This window comes from Cibotium barometz, chromosome 42, assembly GCF_041138505.1.
Source record: "Cibotium barometz isolate CiBa-2024 chromosome 42, ASM4113850v1, whole genome shotgun sequence".
In the NCBI taxonomy this organism is placed as follows: Eukaryota; Viridiplantae; Streptophyta; class Polypodiopsida; order Cyatheales; family Cibotiaceae; genus Cibotium; species Cibotium barometz.
In genome coordinates this window covers 15,748,964-15,769,234 of record NC_141087.1, presented here as the reverse complement: position 1 = coordinate 15,769,234, position 20,271 = coordinate 15,748,964, and positions in this window count along the sequence as shown.

The following is a 20,271-nucleotide window of genomic DNA, read 5'->3' as shown; positions in this document are numbered from 1 at the left end:
TAGCAAAACCATTTTTGCTCATAGTAGGGTTTTTCAACATGGTTTTCCATCTTCAGGACCACTTGATTGGGTATTACGTAATTTAATTGGTCTTTATCCAATGGATAATTGAAGATCTCTATTGCCCCATGGTCCCCCCTTCCTAGAGATCTATGCTCTGATACCACTAACATGGGAGGATCTATTTACTAAGAAGAGAAATTCACATAAACAAAAAAAAACATACACATCAATAAAACCCATTAATCAAAATATTCAATAAATTACATATACATCAATAAAAGCCATTGCTCAAAGTATTCAACATAAACTAAATTAATGGAGATAAAATATATAAACATAACTCAACACACAAGAATGGGTACAATCTTCCCCCCCATACATGTGGCCTTCTCCCCTGCATTAGTATTTGTATATTACTGAAGCCAAGCCACTTTAGGCCAAGATCTTACATTTATTTTTAGAAAGGAGGGGCTTGCATGAGTTCCACTTTTGCATGCATAAATATGAGGCTACATTTTGTATCATTTACAAGTTTAAGCATGGATTTTGCTTTTCTAGAAAGGAAAGATAACTATAACTTATTTTAGGCTTGTATTTAAAAACTTAAGCCTACACGACTAAGGTAAAGTAATTATTCTCCAATCTGTACTTGTCATATATTTGCCTTATTGTGAAATTCCTTAAACTTTATTTCACGTGCATGTAACTTTATTTCACGTGCATGTATGCCTTCACTCTCACAAATGTTAGTTTGCCAATTAATTGATGAATTGAATAAATCCTAATGAATGTACACCAATCAATAATTACTAATGAGTAACCAAGGTATCACTCTCTCATACAAATTAATCTAGTAATTTGTCAAAGCCCCAAGCAAACACCACTGTGGTCATTAAAAGTTTTTAATATTTAAATATGAAATCACCCATGATATTAATTTAATTTAGCATGGTGCAAAGATAAATAAGGTGTCCCCAAGATATCTAAAAGGGCAATCATGTGACATGGCTATACCTTTTATGTCACAATTCTAAAGTAGGAATTGCTATGTTTGCATTCAATGAGTGTAAATTTAAAACTAATGTAAAAGCTTAACTTCCACGGTTCCATTTTCACTTACCTAATAATGTAGAATCTTACATTCCATGGTTCCATTTTCAATTACCTAATAATAAAAAATCTTACCTTCCATGGTTCCATTTTTAATTACCTAATACTGTTTTCTTTTGTCTTTGATCAAATAATTCATTATCAAGAAGATAAATAGGGTTGAGAAAAGGTATTATTATGTAACATGAATGATAGGTATTGGTTTCTCCCTTTGGATCACGATACTTTTAATAAGTTTATAATAGTTTTAGTAAGGTTATGATAACCTTTCCCTAGTCTATTCAATAAGGTTTTGGATTGCTATACTTTTAATAAGGTTATCATAACCTTCCCCTAGTCTATTAAATACTATTGTTTTCACAAATTCTCTCATGTTCATTGTTTCTCCTAAGGTTGCAAGTTGATTGTGAAATCTCTCAGCCTTAAGTGCATGTGACCATTTTCATTCACCAACCTAGTACTTTGATGAATTTGACTTCTCATATGTGCCTTTCAAGTATTCTTAAACATTTTCATCACAAACTTAGAGCTTTGCTAAATCTAATTTTTGAGAGTCGTATGTCCCTTTTAAGTATTCACAAACATCTATTAGTGTATTCATGCCACATAAATGACTTCAAACAACGTCTTGAACATTCCTTTGAGAAGATACAATGCATATTTTTACCTCCTTCCCCAATCTTATATTCGAGTCTCCTCTCACTACCTTATATAATATCCCAATAACTATTTTAACCAAAAAATCTTCTATTCTAATCTTCCACATGCTATAATTCTTCTATTCAATTTTTGAACCAATTTGAAATTACGTATTTAAGCTTGCCATACTTTGATTTAATTCTTACCATTTTCATGTAGACTCGATACCTTTATCACCAATATGATTTTGTTAGGTTTTCTAATCCTTCGTATAATCTCAACTTTAAAATATGATTTTGTTAGGTTTTCTAATCCTTCGTATAATCTCAACTTTAAAATTTTAGTAATACTCTTTGAGAAACTCCACTTTGTTTTTCACTTTGTGTGGGTACTATGTCTAGAAAGGACTCCAATATAGCAATTTCTATCATAACAAATGAGTGTGCTATGTAGCACTATTTATTTTCTTGCTTGAAAATTAGAGACACAAGTATTTACACTAGATACAATCACTCTTGAACTCACATAGATAAGTAAACACCAATAAGAAGAACTTCTAAGGTAAATATGAATAATTAACAAAGCTTTGAACACAAATGATTGTAAAGTAAATTGTTTTTATTCATAATAAAGATAAACCTATCTAGATAATAATTGAGGAAGATTCTCTTAATCCTAGAGGTGGAGGCCTTCTAAACACTCTAACTAGAAAGCTTGTTACACTCTCATCACTTCTCCTTACTATTTTACCAAATTGTTTATAGTGTAATTTTATTGTAGTGGTCTATAAGGTAGGGGCAACTTGCAAGTGTATATTATGTCACTGACCCCAAATATGATGGAGATGAGATTTTACGGGGAGCACACTTTGTGATCTATAACTCTAATGGATATAAGACTTTATGGGGAGCACACTTTGTGGTCGATAACTTTGTAGAAGAAAGTTTCTCTAGATTCCTCACATCAATATAACACTTTGTGATCTATAACTCTAATGGATATAAGACTTTATGGGGAGCACACTTTGTGGTCGATAACTTTGTAGAAGAAAGTTTCTCTAGATTCCTCACATCAATTTACTCTAGCAAGCTAATGTAGGATTTAATTATGCAGTTTACAACTTTTGCATATTTTAGGGAATCTACCTAGTTATGCAATTTACAGCTTTCTAAATTTTGGATAGTTTAACCATATTTATAAATCCATGTTGAATCAATGCACTAAATTTTGTGTAAAGGTTTTCCCCATATTAAAGCACTTTTTCACCAACTAGCATGTTCGTACTCATGACCGCCATGTTGGTTTTGAGCACCTTGCTTATTTGACCAACTTAGGAAAGTATGTAGTTATCGAGCCTTATTGAAGGTAGAGGGCAACAAACATAATTTGGGCTTCATGGTATAAAGCCTTTTAATAATAACGAACTCTTCTCAAAGGAAGAATATGAAAGGCAATAGCCTATAAATAATATCTTTATAAGAAATCAAAAAATAACAAATCATGTGGTAGATTAGATCTATTGAATCTCTCATGTATTGTCTTTCTTGCTTTTGAAAAGGTGTGGCTTTAAGTGAGGCTATAGCCCCATTGTGTTGTATTGTATTGCACCATCTTCCTAATTATTTGAATATGTGTCGGCTATGTATAATGCTTGAGTTAGTCATTTTTAAATAAAACCTTTATTGTGTTTAGATTTCTTGATTTTATTGTTTTATTTTAGAATTTTTATACTTTCGGTGTGCATACACAAAGTCAAAGTTTAACATGCACTTAAGTAAGGTTCACATACATAGTCACTAAAGCTTAACACAAAAAGTCAAAGGGCATACACAAAATCCCTAAGATCTAATAGACATATGCATGCATGCATACGTTTGTTTAGGTACGGTACACACACACACACACACACATAGAGTTACTCACTCACCGACCCTGAAGGAACATGCAAGGAGCAAAAACACATGGATTTACTTGTTGCGTAGGTATGTGCTTCATTTGTTTACACACACGAGACACTTATTATACACACACGATGTATATAGATGTCGAATGACACACAAACTCAATTTTAATCAATCAAGTACTATTACTTTGAGAAATGATAATGTGGAGAGATCTTAAAACAATGCACGAGGAGGTTGGAGATGTATGTACCCTCATGGAATGGGCGTGATAGATTCCTCTCTATAAAGGATGGGAGCATGGCAATGTTAGGCTTAATTTTTTATGGGATGCTATGCTGATCAGAAGTCCCTTTTTTTTTTGTGTGTGTGGGGGAAAAGTGTGTATATTTTGACACCTATTTGAGAATTTTCCATGTAAAAGACCTTTGAAATAGGCAAAAATGAGTAAAATGCCCTTTAAATGGGGTCTCTCTCAGATTACAAAGGTTTTCATCTCCTCCTGAGATGCGGGTTCGATTGTCGCGAGAGGGATAAATGTGTGTTCTCAGGCCCGAAGGAAGGGAGGCTAAGGACAGTGAATGTGTGCATGATTGCTTATGGAAGAATTGTGCTCTGGACGCCCATTTGGATCAGTTCGTACATGGGGTTTCCCCAGCTCTACTGGTCGTACAACTGGTCTGATTAGCTCGTACAAGCTCAAATAGACCCATGGCTTTTGGCCTATTAAGGGCTGTGGGTGGAGCAGTCTTGCATACAACAATGATGTTCTTCTTTACTGGTATGAGTTGCGGCCTTGGCTTGCATACAGAAATGGTGTTCTTTGAGGACTCCTCTGTATCCCCATGGAGCCTTAGATGGGAAACGGGATTGATGGATCATAGTAATGTATCCTGATGTTGTTGCTTTTGGATCTCTCACCCTCTTCGAAGTCCCTGAGAAGCCTGGCCAAGCCGCGGCCACGGACTGCTCTCGGCACAATGCATTGTAATGTGTTTCTGGATATGAAGGTTGTCATGAGGGTTTTGGACTGTTCATCCAATTCATGTCTTCAAAAGATGTTCTCTCAACCAGTATGAGGGCTCCCTCATATCATGCTCTCCCTTTCTTTCGATCCATCTGCAGAGTTAAAGGCTTTAGCCTATGCTTGCATACATAAAAGGTCCTCCCAGATAGTATGAGGGGCTGCTCTTTGAGGTTAACCTCCTCTTTGAAGTCCTGTCCATCACCAACTTGTGAACACACAAAACATCCATTGCAAGGCATGGCACCGAGTGAAGTCAAGCCATCTAATTGTGACGTGTGGTTGAACCGGGAAGGGCTTGCTGGGAATGACCAGAAGGCCAGCTCAAGGTCTGGAGTACATCTGGACATACAACCAATAAGGGAAAAAAATGGATGTGAGGCATTGAGTATAGACGAGGCACTCAATTCTTTAGACAAGATGGGTAACCCACCCTCAATGGAACAAGTTATTCATATATTACAGCTCTGCAAAAGAAAGAGGGTTTTAGCACATGCAAAGCATATGCATGCTCACATGTGTCATCATGGTATGGAAATTCATGGAGAGCTGGGAAGCCACCTTGTTCAATTGTTCGTGGAGTGTGGATGCATGCCCAATGCTCAGCGGGCCTTTAATAGGTTGGCTGGTCAGAATGAGTATTGCTGGACGTCTCTGATACTTGGGTATGCCGAATACGGGGATTCACAGCATTCACTAGACCTTTATCAGAAAATGAAAGAGGATTGTGTACCTCCTAGTAAGTTCACATTTATGGCCCTCTTGAAAGCTTGCACCAAGATGAAATGTGCAGAAAGAGGTCGAAAAATTCACGTTGAGATTTTCGAGAAGGGTTTTGAAGAGGACGTAATTGTGAGAAACAGTTTGGTGGATATGTATGTGAAGTGCGGCTCACTTGTGGAAGCACAAGAAGCTTTTGACCAGGCATCTGTTCGAGATGTAATCTCATGGAACACACTAATTGCAGGGTATGCTGAACACAACCGTAATGAGGAGGCGCTGAACTGCTCTCAACGGATGCAGCTTGAGGGCGTGACTCAGAATGATCTCACTTTTGTAAGCATCCTGAAGGCTTGTAGAAGCCTGAGAGCCTTAGACAGGGGCCGAGAGCTACATTCCGAGATAGCCAAAGAGGGTTATGAAGGCGATCTCTTTGTCAGCAGTTCTTTGCTGGACATGTACTCAAAATGTGGTTTCCTTGTAGAAGCACGGGAAGTCTTTGATGAATTAACGGTCCGGGATGTGGTGGTGTGGACTACATTGATTGCAGGATATACTGACTATGGCCTTGATGAGGAAGCACTGAACTGCTTGGGGAAGATGCAACAGGAGAATGTTTCTCCGAATGTGTTTACGTATCTTTGCAGTTTGAAAGCTTGTGGCAATTTGAGAGCCAGAGACAAGGGCCGAGAAATTCACTCTGAAGTCATCAAGAAGGCGTTTGATAGAGAGAGTTTTCTTGGCAACATGTTAGTGGACATGTATGCCAAATGTGGCTTACTTGCAGATGCAAGGGAAGTGTTTGATTCACTGCTAGTTCGGGATGTAGTCTCGTGGAATGCGCTTCTGTCAGGATATGCTGAACACGGGCTAGGTGAGGAAGTGCTGAATGGCTTCCAGAAGATGCAACTGGATGGCGTGTCTCCGACCACCGCCACGTTGGTGTGTAGCTTGAAAGCTTGTGGCAGCCTGGAAGCCATGGACAAAGGCAGAATTGTACACATGGAAGTAGCCCAAGAGGGTTACGAAAGAGATGCATTTGTTTGTAGCGCTTTGGTGGATATGTATGCTAAATGTGGCTCTCTTGGAGAAGCACAGGATACTTTTGACAACCTGTCCGTTCAGGATCTAGTCTCGTGGACCACACTGATTGCAGGATATGCTGAACATGGGCTAGGTGAGGAAGCACTGAATCGCCTAGAACAAATGCAACTAGAGGGATTGTCACCCGATGCCGTAACGTTAGTTTGCAGCTTGAAAGCTTGTGTGGGCATCGGAGCACTTGACAAGGGCCACGAATTACACGCTGATGTTATCAAAAGGGGATTAGAAAGAAATGCTTTCGTTGGAAACTGTCTGGTGGAAATGTATGCCAACTATAGCACATGTGTAGAAGCGTGGGAAGTGTTTGACAAGCTGCCAGCTCGAGATGTAGTGTCTTGGAACTCATTGATTGCAGGATATGCTGAACAGGGTCTTCACAAGGAAGTTCTGGATTGTTTTGAACAGATGCAGCTGGAGGATGTGCCACCAAATGCAGGCACACTTATCTGCATCTTAAAGTCATGTGGAAGCATAGAAGCCATAGAAAGAGGCCAAGAAATACACACTAAGATTGTTGAAAACCAGCTTGAACAAGATCTTTTTATTGGCAACAATCTGGTTGACATGTACACCAAATTTGGCTTGCTTACCGAAGCACAGGAAGTGTTTGAAGAGCTGCTGATGCGAGATGTCTTCTCATGGAATGCGCTGATCGGAGGGTACGTTGACCATGGATTTGGGGAGGAACCACTGGTTATTTTCCAACAGATGCAACTGGAGGGTGTCTCCGCGAGCCCCGTAACGCTTGTTTGTTGTGTAAAAGCTTGTGGCATTCTAGGCGACATTGATAAAGGCCAAGAGCTACACAGTGAGATTGTTAGCAAGGGATTCGAAAGAGATCTTTTTCTTGGCAACAGTTTGGTAGATATGTATGCCAAATGTGGCTCACTTGCAGAGGCTGAGGAGGTGCTTGAGAAACTACCAGTTCGTGATTCAGTCTCATGGGCTGTACTGATTGCAAAACATGTGGAACGTGGGCTGAACCAAGAAGTGCTGAGATGTTTGGATCACATGCAGCTCGAAGGTGTTTCTCCAAACATTTTTACATATGTTTGCAGCTTGAAAGCTTGCATGAGCATGGGAGACATACAGAGGAGCCAAGAACTACATGCTGAGATTGTTAAAAAGGGTTTAGATATCAATCTTATCATTGGAAACACATTGTTGGATATGTATGCCAAGCGTGGCTTACTTGCAGATGCAGGTGTCCTGTTTAAGAAGTTGCCAAGTCGAGATGTTATTTCATGGACTGCATTGATTGCAGGATATGCTGATCAGTGGCATGATGAGGAAGCGCTGCATTGTCTGGAGCAGATGCAACTAGAAGAAGTGTCTCCAGATGCTGTCACATATGTGTGTAGTTTGAAATCTTGTGGAAGCATGGGGATCGTTCAAAAGGGCAGAGAAATTCATAATGATATTGTGAAGAAGGGGTTTGACAGAGATTCGTTCATTGGCAGCACTTTAGTAGATATGTATGCAAAATGTGGTTCTCTTGCAGAAGCACGAGAAGTGTTCGATGAGCTGCCAGTTCGAGATGCTGTCTCATGGAATGCTCTTTGTGCTGGATATGCGGAAGCTGGGTTTGGTGATGAAGCTTTGATCTGTTTCCAAAAGATGCAGCGGGAAGGTGTGTCCGGGGATGTAGTGTCATGGAACACTATGATCTTGGTGTACACTGAGCAAGGAGATAGTGACAAGGCTCTTCACTCCTACGTGGAAATGCAGGAGCAAGGTTTGGCACCGGATAGCATGATCTATGTTAACATCTTAAAAGCATGCGGCAATGCTGCAGCTTTAGAAACTGGAAAAGCCATTCATGCCCAACTTTACAGAGATGGGTATGAGGAAATAGATCTCATTCTCTCAACTGCTTTTGTCGACATGTACAGTAAATGTGGGAGCATGTATAATGCCCAGCTGGTGTTTGAAGCGATGCCCGTAAAGGACATTGTGGCTTGGAATGCATTACTGACAGGGTATGCCCGTCAAGGGGAGATAGAACAGGTTCTTTCTTTGTTTGAGAGAATGAGGACAGACAGCATACAGCCAGAGAGAGTTGCATTTCTTAGTCTTCTCACTGTGTGCTGTCATGCAGGTTTAGTGGATAAAGCACAGAAGTATTTCGAGCTTATGGCCAATGCGTATAGATTTGCTCCCACAATTGAGCACTACAATTGTATGGTTGATCTCCTCGGTCGTGCTGGTCAACTCGATGAGGCTGTGATGATGCTAGAGAATATGCCTTTTCAACCTGATTTTGTGGTATGGAGCACCATGTTGGCTGCTTGTCAAAAGTGGGGTGATGTAGAACTGGGTAGACAAGCCTTTGAAGGCGCTGTGAGCTTGGATGAAGAGCATTCTGCAGCATTTGTTTTGATGTCCAACATATCTGTGGACTCGCAGACAACCGAGGATCTGAAGGTTGAAGCCACGGAAGTAAAGACAGGAGGATGAAAGAAGCCGGAAGCGTGGAGATAGACCACACTGAACATGCCCGAAGGTAAAACATGCAATGTGGAGGTTCCAGACTCTCTCCCGACTCATTTGATGATGCAAGGGAAGAGAAGATTGTGGGTCTGAAGAAGCTGGCAGTTTTAATTATTGCATTTGAAGGGGTACTTATCACCACAGCTGCAACACTGCTTAGCCTCCTTACAGATCCATAAGCAGGACTTTCCTGCCTTTGTGCCAGGGTTGCTTGAAGAAGAATGCCTTTCCCCTTGTGCTAAGGCATGCATTCATATAAGTATTACAAAACAACACAGAATGTGGCTTAGTGGTATGAAGAGCCCCCCCGAGCCCTTACACAATTCACTGTAAGGAATGGGGTAAACACACAATCTTTCAAGAGTCTATATTGGCCAGTTTGTAGAAGTTGGCATCCTTGATCATTCATGCAATTACATTCAAATAAGTATTACAAAAAAACACAGAATGTGGCTTAGTGTTATGAAGACCCCTGAGTCCTTGTACACTTCACTTTAAGGAATGGGGTATAAACACATTATCTTGCAAGAGTCTATATTGACCATTTTGTAGAAGTTGGCCTCCTTGTGGCTTAGTGTTATGATGAGCCCCGGAGCCCTTACACACTTCTCTGTAAAGCACACAATCTTTCAAGCGTCTATATCGGCCAGTTTTTAGAAGTTGGCCTCCTTGTTCAGTCATGCAATCTTTGTAGAGAGGTCCCAATGGCATGGTGGCTTGCCACACCTACACTTGTGTAGGCCCACGAACACATAGAAGGAAGAAGCTGACTGATAGTGAGAGGGTATGATGGCGACCAACACTAGAAGAATTAACACAACTAAAAGAGGTTAATGAGGGGATAAGGGAATACACACTTTCATGGAAAGCATACTGGTATCATAATATTTGGTCCTTTTTACAGCGGAGGCTCCCTTTACAAAGGTGAAGCTTATCCTACCATCACATATGCCACATGTCAAAAACATGATGCCGAGTGTCCCTAATAGGTGTCACTTTGCCGCTTACATAAAGATCCTTTTAAGAGGTGGTTCTCACACAAAGAACTTACACACACTAGCGGTTGTTCAAACACATTGGAACCACTTTATTTAAAGCCTAAGCTTACACACATGATTGCTAATTTACCCACATTAATCACTATTAATATTTAACATTCCCCTCCATAGTGATAATGTGGCTAGAAACCCTAGTTATCCTCGACTAGGTTTGCTTTTTCATTTGGTTGTTGTTGCTTGTCGTTAGAGACAGAAGTAGCAAAGTTTGCAGAGTCTTCATGAGCTTTAAGCTTTGCAAGTCTCTTCCGATACTATTTGCTATAGTGCCATGGTTTGTGGCAGTAATGACACTTTTCTTTCTTCTTCTTGGTGTCACCTTGTGTTTAAGTCAAGAGCTTATCTTAGTCTTGCCGAAGCATGTGTCGTTGGGTCACGTCTTCAAGCCGCAAATATAACTTCCCATTGTGGGTGCGCTAGCTCATCCGTCGTGTCCTCACTCGGTCGTCATATCGGAATGCTCCTTGCCAAAGGGGTGAAGAGAGAGCTCTCAATGTGGCAATAAGAGATGGTCCTCCGCGATGATTCTCTCTCACAAAAGGTGGAGAAAGAAGAAGCTAATGGAAGAGAGAAACCTACACTCACACATATTCAAACAAGCATCCATTGCTTATTTGCAAAAATGACTTATATACAAATGGCTTGTCCGCTAGGCAGGCCTAGTTTTCATACTAGGCCGGCCAAACTTAAAAATGGTCCAGCCTCCATTACTAGTCTTAAGCAACTATGTATAGGAAGTCCATAGACTTTCCCTATGCGCATGGTAAGGCTACTTTATATATTCTAGCATCGTCTTACAAAAGTTAAGTGTCTGTTCGCACACGGGTAAGATGGCGAGCGCCTTACGATAGGTCAGGTAGGCGAAACCATGTTAACAACTGGAGTGGTTAACATACCTCCCTTCCTAATAGTGACCGTGACCTCGCATTGCCCAAGTCGATAGTGAAGCTACTGTTAGGAAGTGGATGGTTTAGGATACGCCATGGAGTTGGCGGGCCAAGGTTAAGTGATATAATTCAGGTTAAATCCGCAGTAACAAGATGCAAGGCAAAGTGAAATTTTTGCATCTTACAAGATGCCTAAAGGTTTGGTTGTGTTCCCATCAAGTATCATTATAAGGCTCGTGTCTACAAATGGTGGGCTATCCCAAGCCTTTGTTCGTTGTCCACCCCTCTATGTACTCACGTGGCGATGGAACATAAGGAGGTGGACCCCCTATTTCAGACTATAGGATCTCTTGCCCTATGGGGTTAGGCTATGCGTTTTCCCATGGCACTTATCCTTTTCTAGCTTACTGGCTTTGAGGCTATATAGAGCAGGCTTACTCTGCGCACTAAGGACATGTTCTATAAATGCTCTTAATACATCCCTTTGTGTGACGAGGTAGTCCCAAACTTTGGCTCCTTACCCCTCCTTTATGTTACATGTTCCATGTTCCTCACCAAATGGAGAAGAATTGGAACTTGGTTCCATGGTAAAGATGCTTCAATAGTGGGCTCCTATGGAGAGTGGGATGCGAGACTCCTACTTATGATGTGTGTGCTTACTGTTGCATGTACTATGGAACATTTATCCCTGGTGGTATAACAAAAGAGACATATCTTGTTTTTATCATAACTTTAGTTATTAGGCTACTTGTTGTGCGGTCATGGTCTGCTTGGGATAAACCTAGCTCAAGATCGACACCAAATGTTTAAAACATTGTGGCATCCAACATGGTTTAATCGTTTCCTATGGGAGAAAATCTTGAGGTTCCAAGTCCCGCTCCCGCTCCTTCACTAGAGCTGCGCCTAAAGATAGGGTGATTGAATGCCTTCTTCATAAAATTTAAGGTAGAGCCAATTGGTGAATCTAGAGTTCGGAGAGCCATGGAGCGACTCCTGTTTCCAGGTGTTTTGATGTTCCTTCACACAACATGTGCTTTGCTGGCTTATTTCCTCACAAAGCTCCTTGATTGAGGTGGATTCGAAGAAGTCTAGTCTTCTTATTAGTAGGAAAGCACTCTGCTGAGTGCTAGTCTTTTGCTCAAATCGAAGGTTTGGTGGGTTTGATGCACTATAGTTGACTATAATTTCATTTCCAATAATTAGTCCAAATCAAGTTGGCATTAAAGCTCCCTAGTACTTTTGGATCAAGTCTGAAAATAGTTTTAGACAAGTTTTTTTTTTTTTTTTTTTTTTTTTTTTGCTGCTAGGCTCAATTATCCAAGTTCACGGCTCCAAGTTCATGTCTCTAGACCTCACATCTTTAGACTCACATATGCAGGTTCACGTCTCTTGGTTCATGTGTCTAGGTTCATGTATCTGGGTTTACGTCTCTAGACTCACGTTTATAGACTCACACCTTTTTTTAAATAAACTAGACTCACGTGCTTCCCTTGTATAAAATGAGCCTACATAGGGCACATAATTCTAGGAACTAGGCCTATGATAGGGTTGGTGTGAAATTATTAATGAAAACTATGGAGAGCTATGGAGGCTTAAAGGCAAACATGGTTATGGCATTTGATGAACAGAGAGAAGTATGGGAGAGAGAGAGAGAGAGAGAGAGAGAGAGAGAGAGAGAGAGAGAGAGAGAGAGAGAGAGAGATGATACTCATTTTACAAACCTTAAGAAGTTGAACAACAATGTTGATTAGAGAATGATGCTGGTTTGGCTTTCAAGCTTGCCTAAGGACTTAAAAATTTGTGGTGAGGAGAGCATGATAATACTCTGCTTGCAAAGAGATGAGCTCTACTGGCACAATGTGCTCCATCTTTAGAGGGCTATTTTGCATGGCATCTTTCTTAAGCCTGCGAAACATGTGAGGTGTTACTAGCTTTTTCAATTCCTCTACCTGAGAGATAAATCACACAACTCAATGATGTAACTTCTATTACTTCAATCAAGTACAATGCTTTTTATAGGCTTAGAGGAGCCAATCTTGTATGACACCATTGCTTACGTCATTATAGGTATAATATCTAGATATTTTAGTGAATCACTCTAAGAGGGTTCACACACACACATACACATAAAAAGACCTTTTAGAGGATATTCACACACCTTTATCCTTTTGTACTTGGATAAGACTTTTTCTCTAACACTCCCCCTCAAGCGTTATTCTAGTACACACTTCATTTGGATAAATCTATGCCTATGACATAGTTTCACTAGAAGTTGTGTTTGGTTTTGTCCTTGGAGGAGTATAATGGTAGTCAAGCCACCTTCTGTGTAGTAGAGCTTTAAAGGACCATCAGTCTTTATACTCTGCAAAGTTTACAAGTCTTTTCTTCTTCCTATGTGACATTGGCCTCTACTTGAGAGCATCTTCTCTTCCCCTTCAATGAAAGGCCAAAGGCCCTCCCTAAAGAGGCTAACCTTCAGCTTCGTCAGCTAGGCATGGAAACTTTTCCCATTGAACTTTTCAATGAACATGTGGGTAGACATATGTGCCATGAATCTTAGAAGGTCTTAAAAGAAGACAGTTTCCAATGCCAATGTTGTCCAATCCCTTATAGTTAATACGCAAGAAAAAAAATAGGTTTTCTATAAATTAGTGTTTCCAAATAAGGGGGTTTCGGTCAATGATGCTTGCTATAGCAACACTATAATGCTAGACTTACATCCTCAATTTTGAAAAATGTTAAAGTAGTTAGGTTTAATTACTCTAATTAAGCAAGGTTTGTATAAAAACTACTAAAAAAAGACTCAAATCAACTTTACTTTCATGAGGTTGCTTGATGGAACTGATGTGTGTGTGTTGATTTGTGCATGTTGTTGGTTTCTACTTAGAAAGTGTACACACGACTAAGCCGCCTTATGCTGTTGACAGCAGATAGAGAGGCTGTACGAAGTGGTTGCACCTGTACGGACTATTGTATGGATGATGGCACACATATGTACAAATGGTGGTGCACAGGTCTACGGTTGCCGGCTCAAGTGTACAGACAAGTGTAAAAATTTTAGTTGATGCACAAGGTGCAACAACTTGAGGCAATATCAACCTATCTGAGATACCAAATATGTTAAGATATTAACTAGTGCTGCAGACATTAATGATCCACTTAGGTGATAGCTTTTTCGCTTATGCCATTGGTTGGGTTAGTGAGATTATGGGTGATATGCTACCAGCACACGCTGTGTGACATCCACTTTGGTGTACTAAAGTTATGGCATAGTTATAGCACCTGCTCACACTATGGACTGACCTTTGTAAGTTATAGTAGGAGTATATTATGTGCTTTTCTACTCATGTGTGTGTATTTGCTTATAAGGAACTCAAGCTCATACTCTCCCTTATGGTATCAGAGCGCCAATTTGCTTGAAGAGCTCAAGAGGCAAGCAAATAAGCAAAGGAAGCAGTAGATGGGTAAGGGCAATTCCATCTCTTTCCCTCTTTGATTTTGGAGCAACACATTTGGGTAGCTGTGAGAGCTATAGGCAGATAGGAAAGTCACTGTCTCAGATTGAGGCACCCTCTTGGGTGAAGGAAGAATACCCTGTTATGTATAGCTAACTTTGTAATTGTAATTTCTCACGTTTTGGGACATTTTTGGGTGCATTTCAGGCCTTGTTTTTGGCTCTACACGTTTTTCACAGGCACTCTATAAAAGTGACAATTTTGATTGCCCAATTTTGATCGATTCAAAGTTGCGGCAAAAATTTGGTTGCAAAACAAACTATGTAGAGAATCTGAGATTTGTACGTTATTGATGGATATATGTTTATGTGATTGTTCCATATATAGTTACAGTATAATAGGTGTACATGGTACCACTCCATCAAAGATTGCATGTTTATTGTAAGTGTGTAGAAGTATTTACAAGGATGACCGATTTTCTAATTGAAAAAGGATATTAGGAGTTCATCATAGGTGATGAAAAGGAATCAGCCCATGGATGGGGCCGTTATCATTTATTGTGGCAACATGAGTAACAAGCTAGTAACGTAATCTATCATGCTAGAACAAATCACATTAAGGTGCATTATCATTTTGTGAGGGAGAAGGTCCTACCAGGTGATGTGGATTTGGTATATATCACCACAGAGAATCATGTGGTTGACATCTTCACGAAGGCATTGGGTACATAGAAGCTCCACAAGTTTAGGAGCTTACTTAAGTGTAGTGTGTGGAGTTAAGCTTGAGGGAGAGTGTTGAGATATCAAGCTTAACTAGTGCTGCGGACATTGATGACCCACCAGGTGATGTGGATTTGGTATATATCAGCACAAACAATTAGGTGGCTGACATATTCACAAAGACATTGGGTACAGAGGAGCTCCATAATTTTAGAAGCTTACTTGAGTGTAGTGTGTGGAGTTGAGCTTGAGGGGGAGTGTTGAGATATCAAGCAGCTCAACTAGTGCTACGGACATTGATGACCGACCTGAGGGTGATAGCTTCCACATTTATGCCATTGGTGGCTTGGTTTGGTGATATTATGGATGATATATTGCCAGTGGTTTTACATACTATGTGACATCTCTTTGGTGTACTAGAGTTATGGCATAGTTATAGCACTAGCTCATATAGTCGGGTTCACAACACTATGAATCGACCTTTGTAAGTTATAGCACCACCTCATGTAGTCAAGTTCACATAATGGACTGACCTTTGTAAGTTATATTAGGAGAGTAATTTCCCATATGGTATGTAGTCTTTATCTTTTTATGGTGTGGTTGTAGACAAGTGTGAAAACTGTAACAGAACTCAAGTAAGGAATTACGAATGGTGGTGACCAATTTCATGTTATTAATTACCTCACCTATATTCAACAGCTATTCTTTTAGGTCTATTACCTTAGTAAGGTGATTTGCAATGGAATCACTCTCATTCAAGGGCAGGTTGACCATCTCTCACATCAAGTACATGACTAGTGCTTCATTACAAGACTGGAACATGATCTCGGCGGGGACCACCTCGTGGTTACAGAGCTGTAGGATCAAATGTGAGGAATAATGGATTGATTGAACCGAAAGATCGATCATGCTCATTTCTTGGGTATCACGAGCATCCCACCATCTTTGATCTTCAATGTGAGTGGAGGCGATTATGTTAGAGTACCTGCCACCACTTGAGATGTAGTTTGGGTCCCCCTTCTTGTTGTGGTACGAGGCTCTTACCCCGTAAACAATCTCCCACATCCCCTTGGCTATCAAAAGATTCTCCATCATGAAGCTCTATATTGAGTAGTTGGGACCATTAAGATGGTCTTCAATTTGTCATGAATCCACTAAACCCAGAAAGTTCAAAATTTGGTGCTCTTTGTTGCGACATCCACACAATATGGGATTTTCTAAAGCTCTATGAGGTGCAATGAATAAGAAATCCCCCCTTGAACGAGAACTTTGTGTACTCAAATCTTACTAGAAACACACAAGAAAACAAAAGTGTGCACACAGGTGGCACTAGATATAACGAGATAAAATATGTGATTGCAAAAGTATTACAAAAAGAAAAATGTATACTTGAGTGAGCAGGAAAAAGCTGCGAGATATGTGCACAGAAACGAGAGCACCTAGAGTTTGGACAAATACAAGAATGCCTATGGATGTTTCCACTACACCAATTCACCCCTTGTCCTGTTGCCCCAAGCCCCAACTACACTTGAACCCCTAACCATCTCCTAAGCATCAATGGTCACAATAATGACCCCATTGGCATCTAAGCGAGGGTTTCCACCAAAGATACGTGTACCAATGGCTTCTCCTAACAATTAGAACCTTTACAAATGTGCTCCAAACATAGATATGAGATACATACTAAGAGGCAGGCATTGAGTGTATACTAACACCCCCCTCAATGTCTTCCTGAGACAGATTATGTTCTTAGCCCAACACTAAGTCAATGAAGATGCCAAGTGAGCTAATCCTTCCCAAGACCTTGGTGAAGATGTCAATGCAGTTTTGGTTCATAGAACATTACTCCAGCTCCACTATCTCATCCTCAATCATCTCTCACACATAATGATGCTAAATCTCAATGTGCTTCATTCGAGCATGAAACACAAGGTTCTTGGCAATAGCCATGCAACTCTGGTTGTTGCATTGTAAGGCTGTAGCCCCACTAATCTAAACTCTCGTGTCCACTAAAATCCTCCTCAACCATACTGCTTCACAAGAAGCAAAACAAGTTGCCTTGTCGTCCTGAGCTTCACAAACAACAAACAAGCTGCCTTGTACTGAGCTTCTATAGAAGAAAGTGCCAATGTAGGCTACTTCTTGTTGGTCTAAGAAAAAGCACTAGACCAAGTGAAAAACAATATCAAAAAACCGATTTCTTGGAATCACAGTCTCCTGCCCAATCTAAATTATAGTAACCCATAAGGGTGTCACCTGCACTACAAGTGATGCCGTACTCAAGAGTACCTTTGATGTACCTAAGTACTGGCATCCCTTGCTTCCAATGACTCTCCCATGGCTTGTTGGAAAACTTGCTCAAAACATCAATTGTGAAGTTGATATCAAGTCTAGTGTTAGTGAGAAAAATTAAATTTCCCACTAGCTTCCTATACATCTTAATATCTACTAATGGTAAAGAATCTTCTGCGGAAAGCTTCACATTCACCTCCATAGACATTGACATAGGTTTGCAATTGATCATCCCAAATGCTATGAGAATCTCCCAAGCATACCTTTTATGTGATATGAAGATTTGTCTGAATCCTACCATACCTCAATCCCCAAACACAAATGCATAAGACCCAAGTCTGTCATCTCAAACTCACGGCTCAGTATATCTATTGTCTGTTGGATCATTTCTTCATTGTCACCTATGATGTTTAAGTCGTCTACATACAAGACACCCAAAGTAATCTTTCTATACCTTTTTAGAACATACAAATTAGCATCAAAAGCACTTCTAGTAAACCAAATCTTTTTGTAAAATTGGTCTATCCTATGATACCATTCCCTTGGGGCCTGTTTTAGCCCATACAATGCCTCCTTTAGCTTGGAAAATTTGTTTTCTGATTCGGGCATCTCAAAACCTGGTGGTTGAGCTACATATACCTCCTCCTTGAGATGTCCATTTAAAAATATTGATTTGACATCCTATGATACCATTCCCTTGGGGCCTGTTTTAGCCCATACAATGCCTCCTTTAGCTTGGAAAATTTGTTTTCTGATCCGGGCATCTCAAAACCTGGTGGTTGAGCTACATATACCTTCTCCTTGAGATGTCCATTTAAAAATATTGATTTGACATCCATGTGAAAAACTGGCCACTTTTTATGAGGAGCCAAGGCAAGTATTGCTCTATTATGGGAGCTGTGAGAGAAAAGATTTCAGCAAAGTCAAAACCCTTCACTTGTGAAAATCCTTGTGTGCAACTAATCTAGCTTTGTATTTTCAAAGAAGCCATCAGCCTTATACTTAGCTTTCCAAACCCATTTGTTACCAAATTACCTTTCTATTTGGTGGTTGATCAACTTGCTCCCAGGTATTGTTCTTTATGATGTTGTCATACTCAGTCTACATCACGGCCTTCCACTTAGGATGTGCTAAGGCTTCGTCCAAGGTGATTGGCTCCTTCACTATTCCCAATATCTCAGCCCATCAAGGTGATTGGCTCCTTCACTATTCCCAATATCTCAGCCCATCAAGGCCATGTTGAGAATGAGATCAAATAATCTTCTCTTCTCCTCTATTCTCCTTGATCTGTGTGGTCCATCCGCTGAAGATTATGGCATCTCACATATTGGGTTGTGCTTAGCAAATAGCTATTGTGTCCACTTTGGAAGCGACTTTTTGTGTGGTGCAGCAACAACAGGTTGGTGTGATGCGTGGGAGTCTTCGTCCTCCTCTGAAAACTCCTCCTTAAGAGAAAATCTAGCTGATCTTCTCCACACTGAGTGTATTTTCTCTACAAACACCACATATCGCCTAGTGATTATCTTCTTCACTTCTAGATCATAGAGTCGATAAGCCTTTGACTCTTGCTGTATTCCAAGAAAGATACACTTCTTGCTTTTGGTGTCAAACTTCTTGCTTTTGGTGTCAAACTTCTTCCTAGATGTATCTGGTACATGCACATAACATTCACAACCAAATGTTGTGAAATGAGACAGTGAAGGTTTCTTACCAGAGTAGGCCTCTTGCGATGTGATACTCTTGAGCACCTTTGTGTAGCTACGATTATTGACGATGTAAACTAATGTGCTTACTACTTCAGTCCAGAAAGTGTCTTGTAAACCTTTCTCTTTTAGCATGCAGCGAGCCATATCCGTGATGGTATTACGGTGTTCTACTACAACGTTTTGTTGAGGTGTGTGAGTAGTGGTGAGTTGGTGCTTGATGCCATTGTTGTCGTACTAGCTGTCAAATTCCATTGAAAGGAAGTCTCCTTCTTGATCTGTATGAAACTTTTTCACTTGTCTCATTCTCCACAAGCTTATGCCATTGTTTAAACTTGCCAAAAGCTTCAGCCTTATCCTGAAGGAAATAAACCCACATCTTCCTACTGTAATTGTTGACTAACAACATAAAGTAAGAAGATCCCTCCAATGCAGTAGTAGACATCTTAGCATAGAGATCCGCATGTGCCAACTATAGAGGAGTATTTGCCCTGTTATTGCTCTCTTGTGGAAATGCCTTCTTACGCTATTGCTTGCCCATCATGCAAGCCTCACATGGTTCCTACAATTTTGAAAATGCTAAAAAATTAGCTACCATTTCCTTTTTTTGCATCTCCTTCAGCACTGCATCTCCTTCAGCACTGCAAATTTGATGTGACCAAATCGCTCATGCCAAAGCCTTACTCCTTTGCCAACTAACTTGCTAGCAACAGCATCGAGAATTTCTCCTTCAGTTTTCTTGAAGCGTACTTCAAGCCCACAATCTATCATCACAGCACAATTGATAACAGATTCCTAATGATTTAAGGTACATAGAGCACGTCTGACACCTTCTTCTCTTCATTTGGCTACCACAAAAGAGATGGTTATAGACCCTTCGGCTAGAAATTCAGCATTATTTCCAATGACAACACTAGTGGGTTCCTATAGAGGCTTCCAAGGACTATACCATACCTTTTTTACTGGTCATATGTCAGGACGCTCCACTATCCAAAATCCATGAATCATTAACAACTGGAGCCTGAGTAGACGAGCATACCTCTTCAATGGCAACCCAAGTTCAAGCTCGATCTCAATGTTGTTAACTAACTCTTTTCCCTTCCATGAAGACTTCAGGGTGCCATTCTTCTCGTCAACCTCCTTCTTTCCATAATCTTTGACAGTATGAC